This window comes from Mauremys mutica, chromosome 1, assembly GCF_020497125.1.
Source record: "Mauremys mutica isolate MM-2020 ecotype Southern chromosome 1, ASM2049712v1, whole genome shotgun sequence".
Classification (NCBI taxonomy): domain Eukaryota; kingdom Metazoa; phylum Chordata; order Testudines; family Geoemydidae; genus Mauremys; species Mauremys mutica.
In genome coordinates, this window is record NC_059072.1 from 304,396,708 (window position 1) to 304,418,274 (window position 21,567).

At 42.3% G+C, this 21,567-nt stretch overlaps 1 long non-coding RNA gene across 2 annotated transcripts; it reads left to right on the plus strand.

Annotated features, from left to right (window-relative positions):
* The first annotated feature begins 421 nt into the window (after nucleotides 1-421).
* Nucleotides 422-20,226, plus strand: LOC123364535. Of its 2 annotated transcripts, none has more exons than XR_006577158.1 (3): nucleotides 422-790; nucleotides 1,185-1,261; nucleotides 20,096-20,226. It is a non-coding gene; the product is annotated as an uncharacterized LOC123364535 (long non-coding RNA). The 2 variants fall into 2 exon arrangements; XR_006577156.1 differs by having other exon boundaries at nucleotides 422-720.
* The last annotated feature ends 1,341 nt before the right edge of the window (nucleotides 20,227-21,567 follow it).

Consider the following 21,567-nt stretch of genomic DNA (forward strand, 5'->3'; position numbering starts at 1 on the left):
TTATAAAGTTCTTTGTTCAGTGTTAGAAAAAAATTGACTCTTTCTGTGATTTCTCATGACATGTGTCTCACACCAGGGTGTCAGAAGCTGACTCATTCTGAGATGGAACAAACGGAAGGAAAAGAAAATGCTGAAGTTCAGATATCCATAAGATTTTTAGTTTGATAAGTCCATGGAAAGACTTGAGTGGAAGGATCTCTTTATCAGATTCTGAAATGCAAGGAAACTTAACACAAGGGGTGGGAGATTTCAGGTCAGCTTGTTACCTTACGCAATAAATCTCAGTCAGTGGATTTGTTTTTTTGTGGTGAACAGCTTTACAGTGGATTCAGGCAGGGATGTCAGTATTCATGGATGCAGGGCAGGACCAGGAGGGAAAAATGGTAGTTTAGGTTGGCAATGCTCTCAGAGTGTAAAGATCCATGAGACTAGAACCTGAGACAACTGACATTCCCACATCACCAACCTGAGCCCATGCAGAGTTGTATCTAAGGAGATTAGGCACTGCAGGAAGTACCACCTGAAGGGTCAAGAGTGACAGCACTCTGAGGCCCTCTGATTGGCCAGCCACATTATTTCACCCAGGAGGCTACCCCAGGAAGTTATCTTGGCAACAACACAGATTTCTGGCCTGCTGTGACTCCAGACTGCAGCTTGCTTTCTGATCTCCAGTCTGTGACTCCAGTCTGACTCTGACCCTTGTCTCCTGATTCCAGCCTGGTAACTACTTCTGGTCTCTGCTCTCTGACCTTGGCCTGAGTCTGACTCTTGCTTAGTGATCCTGGCTATAGTGAGTACTCTGATTCCTGCTTACTGACTACCGCCTCAAGGCCCTCCTTGACTTGTGGGCACCAGCCCAGCTGTGACTGCTAGGCTAGACTGCTTATACCCTGGTCCATTACATAGAGGTATTAGAGGTGTTGGACCCTTTCATCCCATGACGAGTTCTTTGGCTCTGTGTCCTGCTTGGCTGATGAAGGCCTGTAGGGAACGACTGTGTCCATTGCTGGTGGAAATCATTGGTGTATTTTGTAAAGAGGTGCGGGGGGCGGGGACTCAGGGGAAGAGGGAGGGCAGCTTGTTTTAAGGAAGCTGTTGTGCAGCCTTTGCTCTTGGAACCAGTGCTTGCTTCTGACAGTCTGGATAACTATTGTTCAGTGACTATTCTTCTCTCTTTGGTTAAGATTACAGAAAAGTTTGTGGTGCACTAGCTCCCCAAGTACCAAGATGTCTCAAGACCCTTTGATCCTCAGCTATCAAGGTAAAAACCTGGTGTCACATTATTGACTTGAACTGGGACTGTATAGAACATGGTTGCAAACAAGGTCCTGTAGTGGCACCAAATCTTGTATAAAGGGGGTCAAATGAGGTGTCTAAGACAAGGTTATGGTTGGCTGGTTATGATTATGCTCTCTGTATGTGTGTATCATGTTTGTAGCTGAAGTTATGCATATTGGCTCTATACTGTCTGTATTTCAAACTTATGCTATGCTTCTGAGTGACATCCCAGACAAGTTGGTGTCAGCTCTGCCTAGCCTGCTTGATGGCCCATTAAGGACCATCAACTATACAATTGACCCATTATGAGAAGGCGGATACGCCTTGTAACTCAGCAAAGTATGCAGGGACTTGCCCATGTGACTCCAGACTCCGTTTTGCTGTAATTTTCCACAGTAAGAACAAAGAGGTGTTCTTACACCTGGAAAAGACTAATGCCTCATCTCCATCTGGTCTTCAATCCTGCTTCTTACCTCTGGAGGGACTTTGCTACAAATGGAAGGCCTACACAAAGGACTGAATGACCATCCCAGCTGTGGATGTACTCCAGAGACTTGATTTGAACCTGCAGTTTAGTCTATCTCTGCTACAAGCCTGAACCAAGACTTTGCCATTATTGTATGTAATTGATTCCATTTAATCAATTCTAGCTCTCATCTATATCTTTTTCCCTTTATGAATAAACCTTTAGATTTTAGATTCTAAAGGATTGGCAACAGCGTGATTTGTGGGTAAGATCTGATTTGTATATTGACCTGGGTCTGGGGCTTGGTCCTTTGGGATCAAGAGAACCTTCTTTCTTTTACTGGGGTATTGATTTTCATAACCATTTTCCCCCCTAACGAGTCGCACTGGTGGTGAAACTGGGAAACTGGAGTGTTTAAGGGAATTGCTTGTGTGACTTGTGGTTAGCCAGTGGGGTGAGACCAAAGTCCTCTTTGTCTGGCTGGTTTGGTTTGCCTTAGAGGTGGAAAAACCCCAGCCTTGAGCTGTAACTGCCCAGTTTAAAGCAATGTGTCCTGAATTGGCACTCTCAGTTGGGTCCTGCCAGAACCAGCATCGTTACACCTGGACAGACATTTAACAGAGTGTCTCTTCCTGCTGATGGACAAAGATCAGTGTTCATGCAAGTAAGTCTATCAGCTGCCGTCAATTTTGTTAATTGTGTGGTTTTGCTGACTTACCTGCAAAGTGCAACTGGAGTGGGTGAGGCAACTCTTGGATGGCACCCATTACTGCCATGGTGAATGTTCACAGCTAGTGATGCTGAACAATTGTTCTTCATCTGTTGGTGCTAACATGTGTTCCACAGGGCTCCATCTTATCTACCCTCTTGTTTACCATAAGGTAGGGAGGGCTGAGGAGAATGCAGGAGCTGCAATGCCTTTAGTTTGCTAATCGTGTGAATGGAAGAATGGTGCAACGGTTCACGTAGAGACAGATATTTGTAGGAACAGCTCATTGATAAGACTAAGGCAGGCTTGGGGAAAATTGTGGGTAATTTTTTTTTTCATTTTAATGGTGCCTAAGTTGCTTATTGATTTGAATGTTCCTGGAAGCTGTCCTTTTCTGAAGTGTGCTGATATGATACTTATCTATGCAATGTACTCTTTATAGAGAGAAAATATATCTGTTTGCCTGTTCATATTGTAGCTGATTAGCATCTTATTTTTTCCACTGTTCATCTTGTGTAACACTTTTGGAAAGCCAAGAGACAGTAGGTCACCATCACTCTCTTAGCTGTTTGAAAGGCCAACTTTTGGTAAACTAGATTATTGACAATAGCAGGGCTAGGTATGAGTCCTGACTTTCATGTTCTTATAGGATGGTCTGCTATGGATTCTTCATTCAGATGTAACTCAGGTCGTCTTTTTACGCATCTCTCTGAAAACACACATACATCTTCTTTCCAGCTACCTCACAGCAGAGGGGAAATGACAGCTAAAAGTATGTTCAAGGCTCTTTGGCCCTCCCTTTAGACCGGCCTGCTTCTGCTCTCATTTAAGTAAATGAGAGTTTTGTCATTGATTTCAATGGGAGCAGCATCAGGCCATATGAAATAAATTCTGTTGTTAGGTCACTAGAGACAATCCACCATCTCCTTCCATTGTAGGGTCTCTCAGAATCTGAGCCACCAATTTCAATGCTCCAAATAAAGGCCCTGATTCCACAAGATACTTAAGCACGTGAATAGTCCCATTGAGTTCAGTGGAACTATTCATGTTCTTAAAGCTATGCATGTGCGTAAGTACCTTGCTGAACTGGGGGGTGTAACTAGTAACTTTCCTCTGTCTGTGACATTCTGGTTCTAAAGCAGACTTCCCTATTCCATGGTATTCATGATATTATTCTCATACATAGGTAATGTCCAGAGAAATGCAGAGAAGGTGAGTCAGGAATTCTTAACTATAAATTATTTGTATAAAAATTTACATAGAGAGACCGTTTTAAACAGATATCTATCTACTTATGTGTGCCCCATTACCATAGCATTTGAGCACCTGACAATCTTTAAAATATTTAGCCTCTCAAAACCCCTGCGAGGAAGGGAAGTACTAACCTCATTTTACAGATGGGGAATTGAGGCTCAATGGTGATTAGGCCAGGGCCCACCCCATTAGACCATCCTTCCCACCCTAGTAGATAACTTACCAGAACTTCAAGCATTCAGTGTGCCTCAGACAGGCTGATGATTCTGATATCAGATACTCTAGTGCAAATTCAGAATAACCGTACTGTAGCTAATGAAGTTACCACACATTTAGATAAGAATCTGGTTCTAAATGTTTATAGAAATTGCATATACTCATTTCTCCCACTATACCTGTGGGATTATAGATATGCCTTGTTGAAACCCATTCCATATTCAGACCTATTGGTCTGATCTTGCTCCCATTGAAAGCAATCACAAAATTCCCTCTGACTTCAATGGGAACAGATTGGGCTGCATGTTTGTATGTGCCTAAATATCGTAACCAAATCTGTCAAAATAATTGCAAACATATTCATGTTTGCTCTTTTAAAGCTTTCGTACCTCTGGGCTAATAGGGGGTGGAGGTGTTGGTGTGGGGCAAAGGTGTTATAATGTAAACACTCAGAACTATCCATTTTTAGAAAATTATAAATGACAGAAATGTTTTCAAAATGCAAATTGAACATCTCTTTCTTTTGATCCTGGGCTATGCCAGAGCTCTAACATACATCTTTGATCCTGTGGCAGTGTCTGGAGAAATTATGGGATTCTAATATGGAATAATAGATTCTCATCAAGACTTCTAGCTTTAGGAAATTGTTTAATCTCCATTCTCAGTGGCTGTTTCTTTGATGCAGCTGTGACTGAAGGGTCCCAAGTGTTGGGGAAAACAGCTCATCAGCTCAGAACAAAGCTGATTATGTAAATTACACATTAAGATTCAGCTTTGATTTAATTTTATTCTGTAAATAAATATCCCATTAACATCCATCTGTTAAAAGTCAGGTAAGACATTTTCAAAAACTACATTGTTGTGGCAGATGTGAATGTACCACAAATAGTGAAAGGAAGGTGGTATTAGATTGTCAAAGGACAAAGCGTGGAGAAAATTCTTAAAATAGCAAGAAGGCTATAACATTTATTTTGAACAAAAAGCTTCCTGATTTTTTAAGACAGGCAACGATTCCATTTGTGGCCTTGCTGTTTGTATAGCACAAAATGTGTTCTCTGATTGCTGTCACAGATCAATAATTATAGTTCATGAATTCACTTAAAAATAAAAAAAAGCTTCAGCTGATGAGGAGGTCAGCACTAAATTATCTGCAAGCTTTTTTGCTTAATGGCATTTTATTTCAACAGCTTATTTCTGAATAGTAATCATTTTCTGGTCTATTTTGCTTTCCACTGCCAAAATTGTAAAAGATTAGAGAGATCAGGAATAAAATGATGAAAACATGTTGTGTTTCCTAAACTACTCTTGGAGAAGAAAAAGGTTCAAGTACTCATAACCCAAAGCTATTCTTGTCTTAATTTTAAATAACAAAGGAGTTCATGGGCACTACAAATGAGCATTTGACAAAGGAGCTCATCTGGGCTAGACTGGATTTCATTTACGCTGATTTAGTGGAGTTACTCTGAATTTACATCAGAAACAGGCTCTTAAATTTACTTTAATGTCATGAGGGAAGATCTAGTGGTACTATTTTAGTTCCCAATACAATGTAGAAGGGATATTACCAAGGGCTACATCCCTACATTGGGACATTTCTCCTAGCCCACAGTAAGGCCTTGTTTGCACTACAGAGTTTTGTCGGCAAAAGTTATGTTGACACTAAAAAAGCGCTATAATAAAAATCGGTATTGCATGTTCACACTCGCTCCCTCTGTCGGCAGAGCGCATCCACAGTTGGGGCACTATCATCGATTGTGAGCAATGCACTGTGGGTACCTATCCCACAGTGCAGCTTGACACCTTCTGCCGCTAGGTGTTGTGGGAAGGTGAAGCGGATCGCAGTGCATCTTGGGACCAGGCTCAGTGACCCCTGATGCATTGTTTTCCGTCCCATGGGCTTCTGTCTTTCTTTCGCAGCATATTTCAATGGCCCTTGTTTGCTGTGCATCCCAGCATCTGAAGGGATGGATCCCGCACTGCTCTCTTGTGCTCTGATAACTGTCATTAACACATCGTGAATGGCAGTGCAGTTAATCACCAAGTTCCTAAATGAACAAGACTCACAGTTGCCTGACCTGGTGTGTGATATGGGTAGGAGCAACTTTAGATTGCTTTTGGCATTCACTGAACAGCTGCACAAGTCGCTTTTGGGCTCAGGAAACAAGCACTGAATGGTGGGATTGCATTGTCATGCAGGTTTGGGATGACTAGGAGTGGCTACAGAACTTTTGGATGCGGAAAGCCACCTTCCTTGAACAGTGTGCGGAGCTCGCCCCAGCACTGCGGCTCAAGGGCAACAGAATGAGAGCTGCTCTATCAGTAGAGAAGTGTGTGGCAATTGCAGTGTGGAAGCTTGCGACTCCAGACTGCTACTGGTCGGTCATGTTTCAAGTCGGGAAATCGACCATTGGGGCTGCACTAATACAAACCTGCAGGGCAATTAATCGCATCCTGCGATGAAGGACCATGCCTGGGAAATGTGTGTGAAATAGTGGATGGCTTTGCAGAATTAGGGTTCCCTAACTGTGGAGGGATGATAGATGGCACACATATTCCAATTTTGGCACCAGACCACCTTGCGATGGAGTACATCAGTAGGAAGGGGTACTTCTCCATGGTGTTGCAGGTGCTTGTGGATCACTGTGGGCATTTCACTGACATTAACGTGGAGTGGTCCGGGAAGGTGCATGAGGCATGCATCTTCAGGAATAGAAAGCTGTATAGAAAGCTGCAAGCAGGGACTTTCTTTCCAGACCAGAAGATTACAGTGAGGGATGTTGAAATGCCCATAGTGATCCTGGGAGACCTGGCGTTCCCCTTACAACCATGGCTCATGAAACCTTACATGGGTCACCTGGACAGCAGTAAGGAGCAGTTCAACAACCATGGAATGTGCCTTTGGAAGATTAAAGGTGCACTGGTGATGCCTTTATGGCAGGTTAGACCTCAATGAGGGTGATATACCCAGGGCCATAGTTGTGTGGTGTATGTTGCATAATCTTTGTGAAGCTAAAGGTGAAAGGTTTGCTCAGGGGTGGAGTGCTGAGGTAGACCATCTGGCTGCTCCAGCCAGATACCAGGATATCACAGGAGCCCAGAGGGGGGCAATTTGAATCAGGGAGGCTTTGAGGCAACACTTTGAAAATGAGAACCAGTAATGTATATCTCTGTGATTGGTGCTGCAATGTTACAGTACATGTAGTTTTCCTGGGAAATAATGGGCCTTAAATTCCAGTTAGCAAATGATTAAACTGCCCGTGTGTGTCTTGGTAGTGCCTGCTATCTCAATTTGTAGGACACAAATGAAGATTAGTTATCGTTCAAAAACGTTGCTTTTATTTCAGAAAAACAACACACACACACAAACAAGCTTGGTGGGAAAGGAGATACCAGGGAGGAGCAGACTTTCACAGCTGTGTGTAGGTCCAGCTATCATTTAGAAAGTTGTCCAAGGGGGGTGGAGTGAATAGGAAACTGAGAACTTCTGGAAAGCGGAAAGGAATGTGCATTTGGAGTTTGAGGGAGGGGGGCACGGAAAAGAGTTCTGAATGTGCTTCAGGGGAGGGAGGGCATGCATCTGCTCAGTCTGCAGCATTATTAAGGACTTCAGCAGCTGCGTTTGCTCCTCCATGACTTTAATCATCCGCACAGTAGCATCCTTAATGAGCTCCTGATTTTCTTTTCTGTCCTGCCTTTCGGCTTTTCTCCACTTTCTGCGTTCCCTTTTCTCTGCATTGGAGAACTCCAGTACCTCCCGGAACATGTCTTCTTTGCTTGAGCACTTTTTTATCTGACAGAGACACTCTTTCAGTGCGTGTAGGGTGTCTCTCAAGATCACATCTGCAGAAGCACAAGAAACAATGTACAGAAGCATGATTGTTAAGTTCACGCACAGCATCGAAACATTTCAGTAAAATACACTTCTGGTAGCATAACATCACTTTCTCACTGACCCTTGGCAAATGCACATCTTGGTGAACACCCAAAGCATAGTGAGTGTTGGCTTCGGGGTGTGTGTGTGTGTGTGTGCGCTCTACATGGGGAAAAGAGCATGCTGTAAGGGTTGCAGTACAGCTGACTAGGGAAAAAATTCTAAAAATTTCCCACATTTTTCCACAGCCGGGGATCATTGCAGTAGATCTCTTACTGCTGAGGGTAAGCAGGGAAGCAAGGGCACATCTACTACACACTTGTGCATTCCGCTCTGGTCCCTATGCTGCTCGCCTGTGTGCTGCTTTGGTCCCTGCACAAGTGATTGCTGAATGGCGCGGGAAAGTTTCCTACAATGGTGGGAGGAACAAAGCAGTTCTGCTAAGGAACCTTCGGCAGAGGAACGTTTCCAGGAACGTTTCCTAAAGATCTCTCTGGAGGATTCCCGCGTGATCTCAGCATGCATCAACACCCTGTTCCGCCATACTGATTAACTGCACAGAGAAATGTCTGATGCACAGAAACACAGCCAGCCCTATACATTTCTATACTCTGAACCCACCTCCGCACTACACAAACCACAGCCACTTACCAGGTGTCCCCTCTACTGCTTTTTGCTCACTGGAGAGCAACTGCTGAGACTGGCTAGATACCTTTGGAGTGGTGAACAGTTCCTGGCTGCCTGCCTCACCGGGCGACCCGGCTCAACATCGTCATCTAACTCCACCTCTTCATCAATGACTTTGTCCTCCGGGTCAGGTCATCTTTCTGCTGCTTCCAGGACCACCAAAGTATCCACAGGGTTCTTGGCAGTGGAGGTGGGGTCTCCACTGAGGATAGCATCCAGCTTCTTATAGAACCGGCAGGTCTTGGGTGCAGCACCAGAGCACTGGTTTGCCTCCCTTGCCTTATGGTACGCCTGCCTCAGCTCCTTTATCTTCGCTGTGCACTGCAGTGTGTCCCAATCATAGCCCTTTTCACACAAGCCTCGAGAAATCTGCCCGCAGGTATCCAAATTCCTATGGCTCAAGCGCAGCTGGGACTGCACAGCCTCCTCTCCTCAATACTCAGCAGATCCAGCAGATCTGCAGCGGTCCAAGTGTGAGAGCATTTGCTGCATGAAGCTGCCATGGTCACCTGGTAAGATGTGACGAGACCGCTCCACACCGAGCACACAGGGAATGGAATTTCTAAAATTCCTGGGGCTTTAAAACAGAAGAGGCAGATGGTTGTTTATCTGGCTGCAGGGCAGTGGAATTCAAACTGCTGACCAGAGCAGTCAGGATGGGCATCGTGGGGCACCTCTGGGAGGGCAATTAATGCAATAAAATCAAGCACAGTGTCTACGCTGGTACTATGTCAACCAAAGTTTTGCTCAAAATGCCTTATGTCTCCCATGGGGGTGGTTTTATTTTGTCACCAAAAGTGGCATTGTAGTTTATACGCATCCACAGTTTTATTGACAAAAGTTGCCTTTTGTTGACAAAACTCTGTAGTATAGACAAGGCCTGAAAGGCAACGCATAGCTGTGATGGAGCAATCCAGGAAAGGAATTTTGACTCTTTCAGCTGTCAGCTCTATCAGCTACCATCAGACTTTCTTACAACTTTGCCATGCTCTGCTATTCAAAATAAACCTCTTAAAATCATAGTGAACATGCCCTTTTTGAAATCTGTGCCCTTTGTGCAAACCAGCACCACTTGAAATAGGCCAATTTCAGGACTAAGTGTGTGCATTATAAGGGATAATTGTTGGTCCAAAAGAGTGTATGTCACACTGTGTTTTAGATTCTGATCCCCAGTAATTATAGAGTAAATCTAGATGGTGTATTTAGCTCCTAATGTTTGTACAATGCTTTGAAAACATTAACGAACTATTCCTAACAAATATTGTCCCGATTTTGCAGATGAGGAAACTGAGGCATAAAGAGGTTAAATGATTTGCCCCAGGACACACACAAGTCATTTTCATAATTGGGTTAGAATTCAGGATTAGAGCTGAGCAAATAACTGAGATTTTGGGTCAGAGGTTGAACTGAAAAAAAATAAATCTTTTTTGAGTCAAACCAAAACTGTCGCTTTTCAGTTTCCACACACACACATTTTAAGAAAAATAATTTTGAACAAAACAATTTGTTTGATTTGAAATACATTTGGGTTTTTTATGGTTTTGGGTGGGTTTTTTTTACTATGTTAATTTTTTTTTGTAAACATATGTAGCTACATTTCAAAATGAAATATTGCTTTGAAAGGAAAAGTCAAATAGTTGTTTTGACATTTTCTAAACAAAAAACAGTTCTGACTGCATAAAAATCTCCACTATCCTCTGCTGAATCCTGAACATCACCTGGGATATGAGACTTTGGTTTCTGTCACCATCATCCCCATGTGTCCCCTTATCTTTCCCCACCTTATCACTTCTCTTTCTTCTCCTTTTGCCTTCTGTCTAATCAGACTCGGGTCTAGCCAGCCAAGACTATATATTTTGCAACACTGCTGTAAGCCTGTGACCAGAAAGGTAGCACAAAGCAATGCCCTAAACTGCCTGATGCTGTGCCTGCATTTCTTCAGCGGGGAGGCTGCAAGTAAGGCCTTATCTACACTACAAAATTGAGTCAACCTAAGTTAGGTCAACCTACAGCCGCTGTTCATGTCCACACTATTCTCCTTCTGCTGGTAGTGTGTGTCCACACCACGAGCGCTTGCACCGACTTAAGGGGGAGGGCTGACAGCCTGAGCTGTCAGCCGCACACAGGGCTCACAGCTGGGACCTACCCCTGCCCTGGGGCTGACAGCTGGAACTGTCAGCCATGCATGGGAGGGGAAGGGGGGGGTCACATCTGGAGCCGCCCCACCCCCGAGCTGTAATCCCCTCATAGCTCATAGCTGGAGCCCCTTGCCCTGAGCTGTCAGCCCCGTCACGTGCGGGGGCTGACAGCCAACAGGCAATGTGAGTAACACAGTGTCTACACAGACACTGCGTTGCCCTAACTACATCGACTTAATTGCTGTGCCTCTTGTGAAGGTGAAGTTATTAGGTCGGTGTAATGGGCAACTTACATTGGCGGGAGCAACATTGTAACGTAGACTCTTACAGAGTTAGGCCGACATAAGCTGTTTTATGTTGACCTAACTCTGCAGTGTAGACCGAGTCAACACCAGAGACAGAAACTGCATTTTCTCTCTTTGCTGTTCTTTTTGTCTTCACTTTTGTGTGTTTGTTGTTTTGTCTTTAAGGAAAGTGGGCTCAGACTTTAACAACAGCAGCTCCAGCCCAGCTCAACTAACTCTTTCTCTTCTGCCCCCCCTGCAAAGGGAGAGTTATTACCATCTTTAATACCATCTAAACGCCAGTCAAAAGAGCTTGTATCTTCTAAAAATGCTGTACAGCTAATGGAAACGGATATTGTGAAAATGGAAGCCTTAGTTAATACTTTACATTTCAAATGTTTTAACTGGTTTTCCTTCTCTTTCTGCATCTTTAATTAAAGGTTAAAAGGATTTTTAAAGGTGTTTGCTATAGTACTAAGCAGGCTGAGTCTCTGCACTTGGAACCCCAAATCTGGTTTAAAACTGTTACTGTTGTGCGGTGACAGGGTCATGTTAACACCTTTGATTCTCTGGGCCCATTTAGTCCATTAAAATTAATACAACACTACTGTAAAGAAGTCTGAGCTCAGCAGTTGTTGTCAGCTGGGGTGCCTGATCTGATTGTCCCTAGATGTGCATGGCTGGAGCTGTGGGTGGGGTCTCTTCAATGGAGGGCCCTAATCTCCAGAACTCACTTTCTCCCATAGACTGAAAGGACCTGAGTTTCTTGGCCTTTCTAGCAGCATGACACACGATATGTAAAATACAACGCATGAGCAAAACCCCTATTCTGGATTCCACTCACCTCATTTGCCCCAATATTGGAGTTGTCGAGCCATGGGGAAAGAGAGCAAAGGATTAAGCCACTCACGCAATCTTGCCAGACAGCTTCTGCAATTTTAGCTCTGCCCAAGCTGTAAATACAGACTATTGCTAGCTGACACAGACACTAGCTACTAAAGTCGGTCAGAAAACCAGATTCTTCTTGGAAATAAATACAATTGAACACCTGCAGTCAGTGGTTCATACTTACTCAGGCAAACAGCCTTGTTGAGGCAAGTAGAACTACTAGTGTGAGTAAGGATTACACATTGGAGTATGTGTTGCAGGAGTTGGGCCTTCTTTACAACATATCATTGAGGTTTCACAGTCAAAGATTGCTTCCAAAATGTCTCAAAAATAAACCAAAATAAAGGAATTATCAGGGTTTTTGTTGTTGTTGTTGTTGTTTTTTGTTTTTGTTTTTTTTGCCTGTGCCACTTTGGTAAGTTTTCTAGACTGGTAGATTATTTTTGGAGACACCCCCTGGGCAGCTGTGAGGCCATTGACATCCCACGGCAACTTTCAGAAGCTATAACATGATCCTGGTTGTTTAGAATGAACATCTTTCTAAAATAGGATTTCAGGAGATGCACATTATTCTAACTGGATGCTGCTGTGGTCTTTCAGCACAAAGGACAGGGATCGTTGGCAAGCTTTATTGAGTATGACTTAAATGCATTAGATTAGAAAGCACTCAATTTAGCAGCTTGCTTTTCCTGATTTGGTTGGCTACTCCACTCATCTCTCCCTTCCTCTCCTTGTATTATGATGGAGATGCCATTTCGTTGGAATGCAGAAAGACTACGTGTCAGCTCATTCAGAGATCTAAAGGGGTGAGTTATCCATGATTATATATTATAGTAATGAGCAGAGTTCCATATCTATTTTATCATAAATGTGAAATTAAATGCAAGAGAAGCTGGGAGTAATTTAGGGCCTAATATTCAGAAGGTCAGCCTCTCATTTTGCACATACACTTTGCATCTGGAATTGAATTGCAGGCACAAATCAGAGCAATGAAGCCTCTAACTAGTTGCAAGAGTAAATCATACAGTTCGAGGTGCAAATATTGAGATAGGCGCCCACAGTTCATTTTGCAAGTGCAAATTTTGCAGGCAAAAATTACACCTGCAAAAAGAGAGGCCAGAGCTCAGCCCTTTAGAAATTTTAACCCTTGATTTTTGCTATTGTAACATGTAGTAGACTTACTTTTCCATTTAAGGAAGAATTTCATATGGGGTGAGGGATAGCTCAGTGGTTTGAGCATTGGCCTGCTAAACCCAGGGTTGTGAGTTTAATCCTTGAGGGGGCCATTTAGGGATCTGGGGCAAAATCAGTCTTTGGTCCTGCTAGTGAAGGTAGGGGACTGGACTCAATTCAAGGTCCTTTGCAGTTTTATGAGATAGGTATATCTCCATATTATAAGGAAACCCTTGAAGTATATCACACTTAAATATAAATCCTTTATATAATATAAAGTGCCTTTCATTCTGAATGCTAAGAATGCCGTAACTCTGATCCTACACCTTTTGAGTTCTATACGAGATTACCTGTTGACCTCAAGGAAAGCAAGATTGGGAACCACTGGCCTGCAGCTCTCTCTCAAGTTAAAAGCAACAACCACGTCACAGGATGCTGCAGGGAGGAAAAGTATTGGTCAAGGACATGGTGAAAGCCCCTATTGTTGAAATCAGATATGCAGACAGGCCCTTGTTAAGGTCACATACAGAAGGCTCATACACAATACCCATGTTATCTATTTCTTCAGAAGGAACTTCTGAGTTAATCCAATTATGATGAGAAGCTATGGTTTCAAGGAGGTCAATGTCATCATTATAGGGCCAGCTGTATCTTTGCTCCCTCTTAAGAACATAAGAATAGCCATACTGGACCTTCTGACAGTGGCCACTGCCAGATGGTTCAGAGGGAAATAACAGAACAGGGCAGTTGTTAAGTGATTCATCCCTTGTTGTCCACTTCCAGCTTCTTGCAGTCAGAGTTTTAGGACACCCAGAGTATGGGGTTGCATCCATGACCATCTTGGCTAATAGCCAGCGATGGACCTATCCTTCACGAACTTATTTAACAATTTTTTGAACCCTGTTATACTATTGGCCTTCACAACATCCCCTGGCAATCAGTTCCACAAGTTAACTGCATTGTGTGAAGTACCTCCTTATGTTTGCTTTTAATGCTGCCGCCTATTAATTGAATTGGGTGACTTCTGGTTCATGTGTTTTGTGAAAGGGTAAATAACACTTCCTCATTCACTTTCTGCACACCATTTATGATTGACTGTTATCATAGTCCACCTTATTTGTTTCTTTTCCAAGGTGAACAGTCTTTTTAATCTTTCCTCATATTGAAGCTGTTCTATACGCCTAATAATTTTTGTTGCTCTGTACTTTTTCCAATTCTAATGTATCTTTTTTGAGATGGGGCAACCAGAACCGCACACAATGTTCGAGGAGTGGACATACCATGGATTTATACAGTGACATTATGATATTTTCTATCTTATTATCTATTCCTTTCCTAATGGTTCCTAACATTCAATTAGCTTTTTTGACTGCTACTGCATGTTGAGGGAATGTTTTCAGAGAACTATCCACAATGACTCCAAGATCTTTCATGAGTTCTACTAGCTAATTTAGATGTCATCATTTTGTATGTATAGTTGGGATTATGGCTTACAATGTGCATTACTTTGCATTTATCAACATTGAATTTCATCTGCCAATCACCTAGTTTTGTGAGATCCCTTTGTAACTCTTTGCAATCGGCTTTGGACTTAACTATTTTGAGAAATTTTGTATTGTCTGCAAACTATGCCATCTCCCTGTTTATCCCTTTTCCCAGATCATTTATCAATATTTTGTATAATGCTGCTCCCTGTACAGATCCTTGGAGGACCCCACTATTTACCTCTCTCCACTGTGAAAACTGACCATTTATTCCTACCCTTGTGTCCAATATTTTAACCAGTTACTGATTCATGAGAGGACTTTCCCTCGTCCCATAACTGCCTACTTTGCTTAAAAGCCTTTGGTGAGTGACTTTGTCAAAGGCTTTCTGAAAGTCTAAGTACGCTATACCCACTGGATCACTCTTGTCCACAAGTTTGTTGACCCTCTCAAAGAACAGGTGAGGCATGATTTCCCTTTACAAAAGCTGTGTTAACTCTTGCCCAACATATCATGTTCATCTATGTCTCTGATAATTCTGTTCTTTCGTATAGTTTCAACCAATTTGCCCAGTACTGAAGTCAGGGTTACCAGCCTATAACTTCTGGATCACCTGTGGAGCCTTTTTCAAAAATCGGAATCACCTTATGTATACACCAGTGTCATGAACATACAGCTAAGGGTAACATAAAATCCCTCCTTTACCTGTAAAGGGTTAAGAAGCTCAAATAACCTGGTTGGCACCTGACCAAAAGGACCAATAAGGGGAGAAAATATTTTCAAATCTAAGGGGGAAGGTTTTTGCTTTGTGCTGTGTGTGGGTGCTCTCTCCGAGACAAAGAGAGAGACGAAGCAAGTAATCCAGCTCCTAATGAAATTATACATCTAATATTACAGAAATAGCAAGGAAATTCATTAGAGTATCTTTTGTTTTAGCTTGTGAATTTTCCCTGTTCTAAGAGGGAGGTTTATCCCTGTTTTTGTAACTTTGAAGTTTTGCCTAGAGGGGAACCCTCAGTGTTTTAAATATTATTACCCTGTAAAATTACCTTCCATCCTCATTTTACAGAGGTGCTTCTTTTCCTTTTTTTCTTTATAATAAAGTTCTGTTTTTTAAGAATCTGACTGGTTTTTAGTGTCCTAAAAACCCAGGGTTCTGGTCTGTGCTCACCTTGTTTATCTATCTGGTGGGTAGATTATTCTCAAGCCTCCCCAGGAAAAGGGGTGAAGGGGCTGGGGGGATATTTTGGGGATAAAGGAGCTCCAAGTGGTCCTTTTCCTGAATCTTTGTCTAACTCACTTGGTGGTGGCAGAATATTCATCCAAGGGCAAGGAAGGATTTGTGTCTTGGGGAAGTTTTTAACCTAAGCTGGTAGAAATAAGCTTAGGGGGTCTTTCATGCAGGTCCCCACATCTGTATCCCAGAGTTCAGAGTGGGGAGGGAACCCTGACAACCAGTCACTTGGTACAGAGGCTGATTTAAGCAATAGGTTATATAGACAGTGAGTAGTTCTACAATTTCATATTTGAGTTTCTTCAGAACTCTCGGGTGAATAGCATGTCGTCCAGGTGACTTCTTATTGTTGAATTTATCAGTTTGTTCCTAAACCTCCTCTATTGACACCTCAGTTGGGGACAGTTCCTCACCTCAGTCACCTAAACAGAATGGCTCCAGTGTGGTACAATCCCTCACGTCCTCTGCAGTAAAACCAATGCAAAGAATTATTAGTACCGTAGCACCTAGAGATCCCAGTTCATGGACCAGGACCACAGTCTTCTGGGTGCCATACAAACACAGAACAAAAAAATGGTCCCTGTCAAAAGAGCTTACAACTGAAGTACATGACAAGAGACAACAGATGCATTTAGACAGACTGGTGGTGTCTGTCTTTCTTCAGACTGTTCTCTGCAAACAGTTCCCTGGTGACTGCTTCTCCCCTCTCTCTAGAGAGTAGCTTTTTCACTGATTAGTATCCTTTTGAGCATCTGGCTCACAGCTTTGGTAAAATAAGGCCTGTAACTTAGGCTGGAACCTGGAAGTATCATCCTCCCAGTTAATAGTTCAGGAACTATGTGACCCTCTCCCCCCCGCCAGGTTGCTTATCTGGAATTGTTGTGTTGCCTTCCCACTAGTTTCCTAACAGTCCTGCTAATAACTAAATCAACATGAGTATGCAGTAAACATTCCAATAACGCAATATAACCATACAGTAACTTGCCCAATAACCAGGTCACACACAATATTCATACATTGCAGATCAGCCAACTGATGCTTAGGCCACTAACATATCCCTTCAAAGATCACTTTATAATGACGATACACATATATTTGATTAAAATCAGGGGTTGTCCCTTTCCTCCCTGCCCTGACAATGAACTTAATGCTAACTTTTGTGACATCAAATCACTTACATGGTAACAGATTGTAATTCCACAAACATGCAGGGCCGGGCACCCCGGAGCGAGTGAGGGACCCCGCTCCAGGGGCCCCGAAAAACTCTGGTGGGGGCCCCCGTGGGGCTCGGGGCCTGGGGCAAATTGCCCCTCTTGCCCCCCCCTCTGGGCGGCCCTGCAAACATGGGTTTATGAATTCATTGTTGGATCAGGGTGGAGAAATTGTACATGAAAATGTTCTTATTCAAACACAGATATCTGAAGTAATAGGAAGGGGGACAATTAATACTCAAGTTAATTGCTGTTGCTTAACTTTCCCCAAGTTTATTCCAGCGTGAAATTCCTTGTTTAAGGTCTCTCGGAGTGATCAATGTATGCCTTCCTAAAGCGCAATTTTCATGGAGGTTACACAAGACAGAAATATACCATGACTCATTTATGTGATTGCTTTTAGCCAAAGTGCAGCCATTAGGCTTCTGATGAGGAACAGTCTTTTAAAAATTGTGCTTAATAATACTGACACCGAACTTTTTGTCTGCACAGCATGTTACAAACACTAGTTAATCCTGTGAAGTAGCCAAATTATTATTATTATCCTCATTTTTCAGGGGAGTACAGAAGCAATGAGGTTGCGTATAGAGCTGGTCAGAAAATGGTTTGCTTGTTTTTTTAATTTGAGGAAAATTTTGATTTAAAAAAATGAAAACATTTTGGGTTTTGGTTGAAATGTTTGAGGAGAGAAGACACTTCCTGGGCTTTTCTGTTTAGTTGAAATCCCCAATCTTCTGTTAAAAATTGTCAGAAAATGTGCAGTCATCACTAGTTCTATGCCTTGCAGAAGCCTGCAGAAAAGAGTAATTGGCTTTACATCAGCAAAATATGCCCTATCTTGAAAATAGCTTAGAATCAGGGTTGAAAACTGTTACAGGTAACAGCTGATATAAACATATACATGTTCCTGGCTTCATGCTTTATGCTCAGCCCATACTACTCTTCCAGATCTACTGAGCAAATATTTGAGTGCTTTGCTGAATCAGGGCCCAGAGCAAAGCAGTCTAAGCAGCACAAAGAACTCAGCTAGGGAAATGTAATGAGGATTTAAATTAATCCATTTAATCTGTGTTACCTAAGAGAATGATATTATTTGGCTAAAATGAAATCCTATGAGATTTAGTAAAAAACAAAACTCTAACAGGAAAACAGCATGAACATCATTGTGTTTCAAGGATGTGTGTTTAATCAGGTTTTGATTCTGCATGCATTGAAAAGTAGGGGCCCGTGAGGACCCCACAATTTTAATCAACTTTCATGTATGAGGCTACAGCTGACAAGGAAAATATTTTCTTTGTGATCCATGTCTGCAGTGTTATTTCCTAATATGCTAGAAGTTAGGTGGTGAAATTAAGCTGCAAGCAACCAAGCCTGAAGCAATATTGCAAATGGCACTAGAGGTTACTTACAATACTGCACACCTTTTGGAATAATATAGTCTAGTTTAAAGGGCAGATGCCAAACAATATCCTTGCTATGGGTTTCCCTGCTGCTCCAGCAGCTTGGCTACATTATAGCATCTCTCCCTTTCCCCTCAGAATGGAACTTTAAGTTTAAATTTCATAATATGTTGGAAAACAAACAAAACCAAATGACTAAATAAATTGGGGGTGGGGAAATAAAATGACAGATAGTCACTGTCCCAACTTCCACACGTCAGCGGTGTCCCCTTGATTTTGTATGTGTTACAGTCTCAATGTGGCCAGACCTATCTTGGTATATTATAGTCATTGCAGTTCAGGCATGAAGACTGGCTTCCAATTTTCACATTAACCCTTTGAAATCCAAAACGGAAAAATATAAAAATGAAAAAGTCAAGTAATAACAGATATAAAATGTAAGCATATTGTCTGGCCTCTGGCCTGCCAAGTACACAAGCAAAATATACTTAAACCTGTATCATTTCTCTGAATAAACAGTAACAATGTGGGAGAATAGTGAGCATGAAATTAACACATTAAAGTTTGACAGCGCTTATGAATACTAGCAAGAATGACCTATGCCGAAAGCAGATCCCCATAGCAACACCACACCTGAGTACTTCATCGTCTCGCCGGCAAAACTCTGAGTGATTGGATGTCTTTCTGAAAGATATGCTCCAGCTCAGCAATGAATTTGGGGCTTGATACAAGAATTACTGGTTGAAATTGCATGGGCCTTTTTCCCCCGCAGGAACTCAGACTAGATGATTATTCTGGTCCCTTCTGGCCTTAAAATGTACTAATCTATTAATCCGATACAGGGGTGACGGGGTGGCTGGTGCAGGGGGCTTTAGGTCAGAAGAAAGTTCTCCCGCACGGGGAATTCTCTACTGGCTTTCTCCAGTAGTGCAAACTATCATTAGCAGACCAGAGAATCTGGCCCTTATTGACTTCAGTAGAAATTACATTGGTATAAGGGCTGCAGGATTGGGGCCATGTGGGAAGATCTTTTGGGCATTGTGCTCAAGGAATATCTAAAAATCTCTCTCTTTTCAAGCTGACTTATAAGATTTCCATTGTTTTCACTACTATTAACTATTGTCATGCATTTTTTTGACCAATCAATTAAAAAAGTAGTATAGTGGGCTAGAGGAAGGTGTGGTCTGACAGAGGACTGGCAGACAAGACCTTTAGAACTGAAGTTCCACACAGTGACACTGGCTCCCTCTTTCATCTTGGGTCAGTGAAACCTCTCTGCTTCAGTTTCCCCCCGAATAACATGGGGGTAATAATATGATAGCAAATTATTTAGCTTTTCATTATGCTGTATGGTCTGGATACTGAGAACTTCACAGCAACTGTAGGGATAAAACTCAGATCATCCTACTCTAAAACCATATCCCTTTATCAGTTGAGTTAAAGGAGAGCTTGCCAGCTCTGTCCAGCTGTCCAGTAGAGAGAAGTGATATGTACACACAGAGAGGTGGTTCATTGCAATACTTGCCTGAATTTGTCAGTTAATGTCTGTAAAGCACCTTGAAAAACTCCAGGTAAGTTTTATCATTATAGTTCAGCCCCTTACTTTTTAAAAGCTACGAAAATCCCCCTTGCTTGTGTCAGCATGCCAGAGATTTAATGGAAAAGGTATAGATCATTTTATAGCAAGCTAGGAACCTTCTGAAATGTGTGTACGGATATTTGTGTGCCCATGCATGTGTGTGTGTGTAATATCTTAGTCAAAGCAGACATTTAATAACCCATAATTTTTGTTTCTCTTTCAGAAAAATCACCATCCAGCCTCTAGTGCATTGTTCATCCTATTAATAAACATCTGGCAAACACAAGACACTAGTGACAAAGTTATTCAGACTGAATATGGAATGAGACTAATCATTACTTGTAAAAATCCTGCAAGCTGACTTTCTCATTAAAATTTCATTAATGTCTTTTTTCTGACTCTGCGAAATCTGGTATTTTTAAAAGCATCTCACTCTATTATATTTCCATTAACATCACCCATCATATTAATAGCTCTGAAATATGCACTAGTATGTCTGTGCTCTTAATGAGTAAAAAATCCAGAAACACAGCTATGGTGTGCAAAATAAATAATCATTATTATGCTTTGTGTTCATCCCAGGAACATACAGTAAAGACATCAGCAGGGTTCCGACCTGTTTCCAAAGTTGTCATATGTTTAGAAACAAAATGGCACTAAAATATTATTACTGAGCAAAATCAGTATCTGGCTGACAAAAAATGTGTTAAGTGGATGCAGTCAAATGGCCATTTCTTTCTCTTTTCTTTTCTCTTCTTCTTTCAGTTCCACTGGGAGCTGCCCCATTGCAGTACCCCTTTCATCAGCCGGTAGGACAAGCATTCATGCTAATGACTCTCTTTGGAACTTGCTTGGTAGACCTGTCGGCAGAGGTTTCAATGCAGCTAAGACCCTCTCCCCCTAGACACTGATTACATCAACTCAGTGACATACAATCCTCCGCTTGATGAGCGGGCTCCCTCCCAAATGCCAGTTTACCCCTCTGAAACTCAGTCTCTCTCTTCATAATAACAGCCCCTTCCTCCGGTACCACAAAGCGAATGAAACCGTTAGAAATGTTAAACAGGGGAAATGTACCCTCAGTACACATCTTAAAGGGTATGATCCAACTCCTGGTAAAGTCAATGGGAAAACTCATTGACATCAGTGGAAGTTGAGTCAATTTGTTAATTGAATTATGTAATTATGTTGTTGGCTGCCTGAAGAACCCTGACAGGCCTGATTCTGATCTCAGTCCAGTGCAATCCAGGAGTAATTTCATTAGGGGTTTAATGGAGTTACACCAATGGAAAACCACTGTAAGGCTCCACTCAAGCAAAGAATTTAAGCATGTACTGAACTTGAAGCAAGGCAGCACTCACTCTGCAATCAATGGGGCTTCTCGCATGCTTGAGTGTCTTGCTACATCAGGGTTGGAACAGCATCAGAATCAGGCCCAAAGTGTTTAGCTCATGAAAGAAGCAATTCCATTTTAAAAATGCTCCCAATGATCAAAGATTGGTGGGAGGGTGGAGAAATGTTGCAAAATGCAGGGAGTTATTGAGCCAAACTCCATTTGCACCAACACTGATGTAAATCTGGAGCTAATCTAGTGTGGTCAGTGGAGTTACATGGAGACTTACATTGGCATAAATGAAAGCAGGACTTCACCCTCTGCCTTAACATAATGAAAAATATAGTGACCCTGAGGACTTG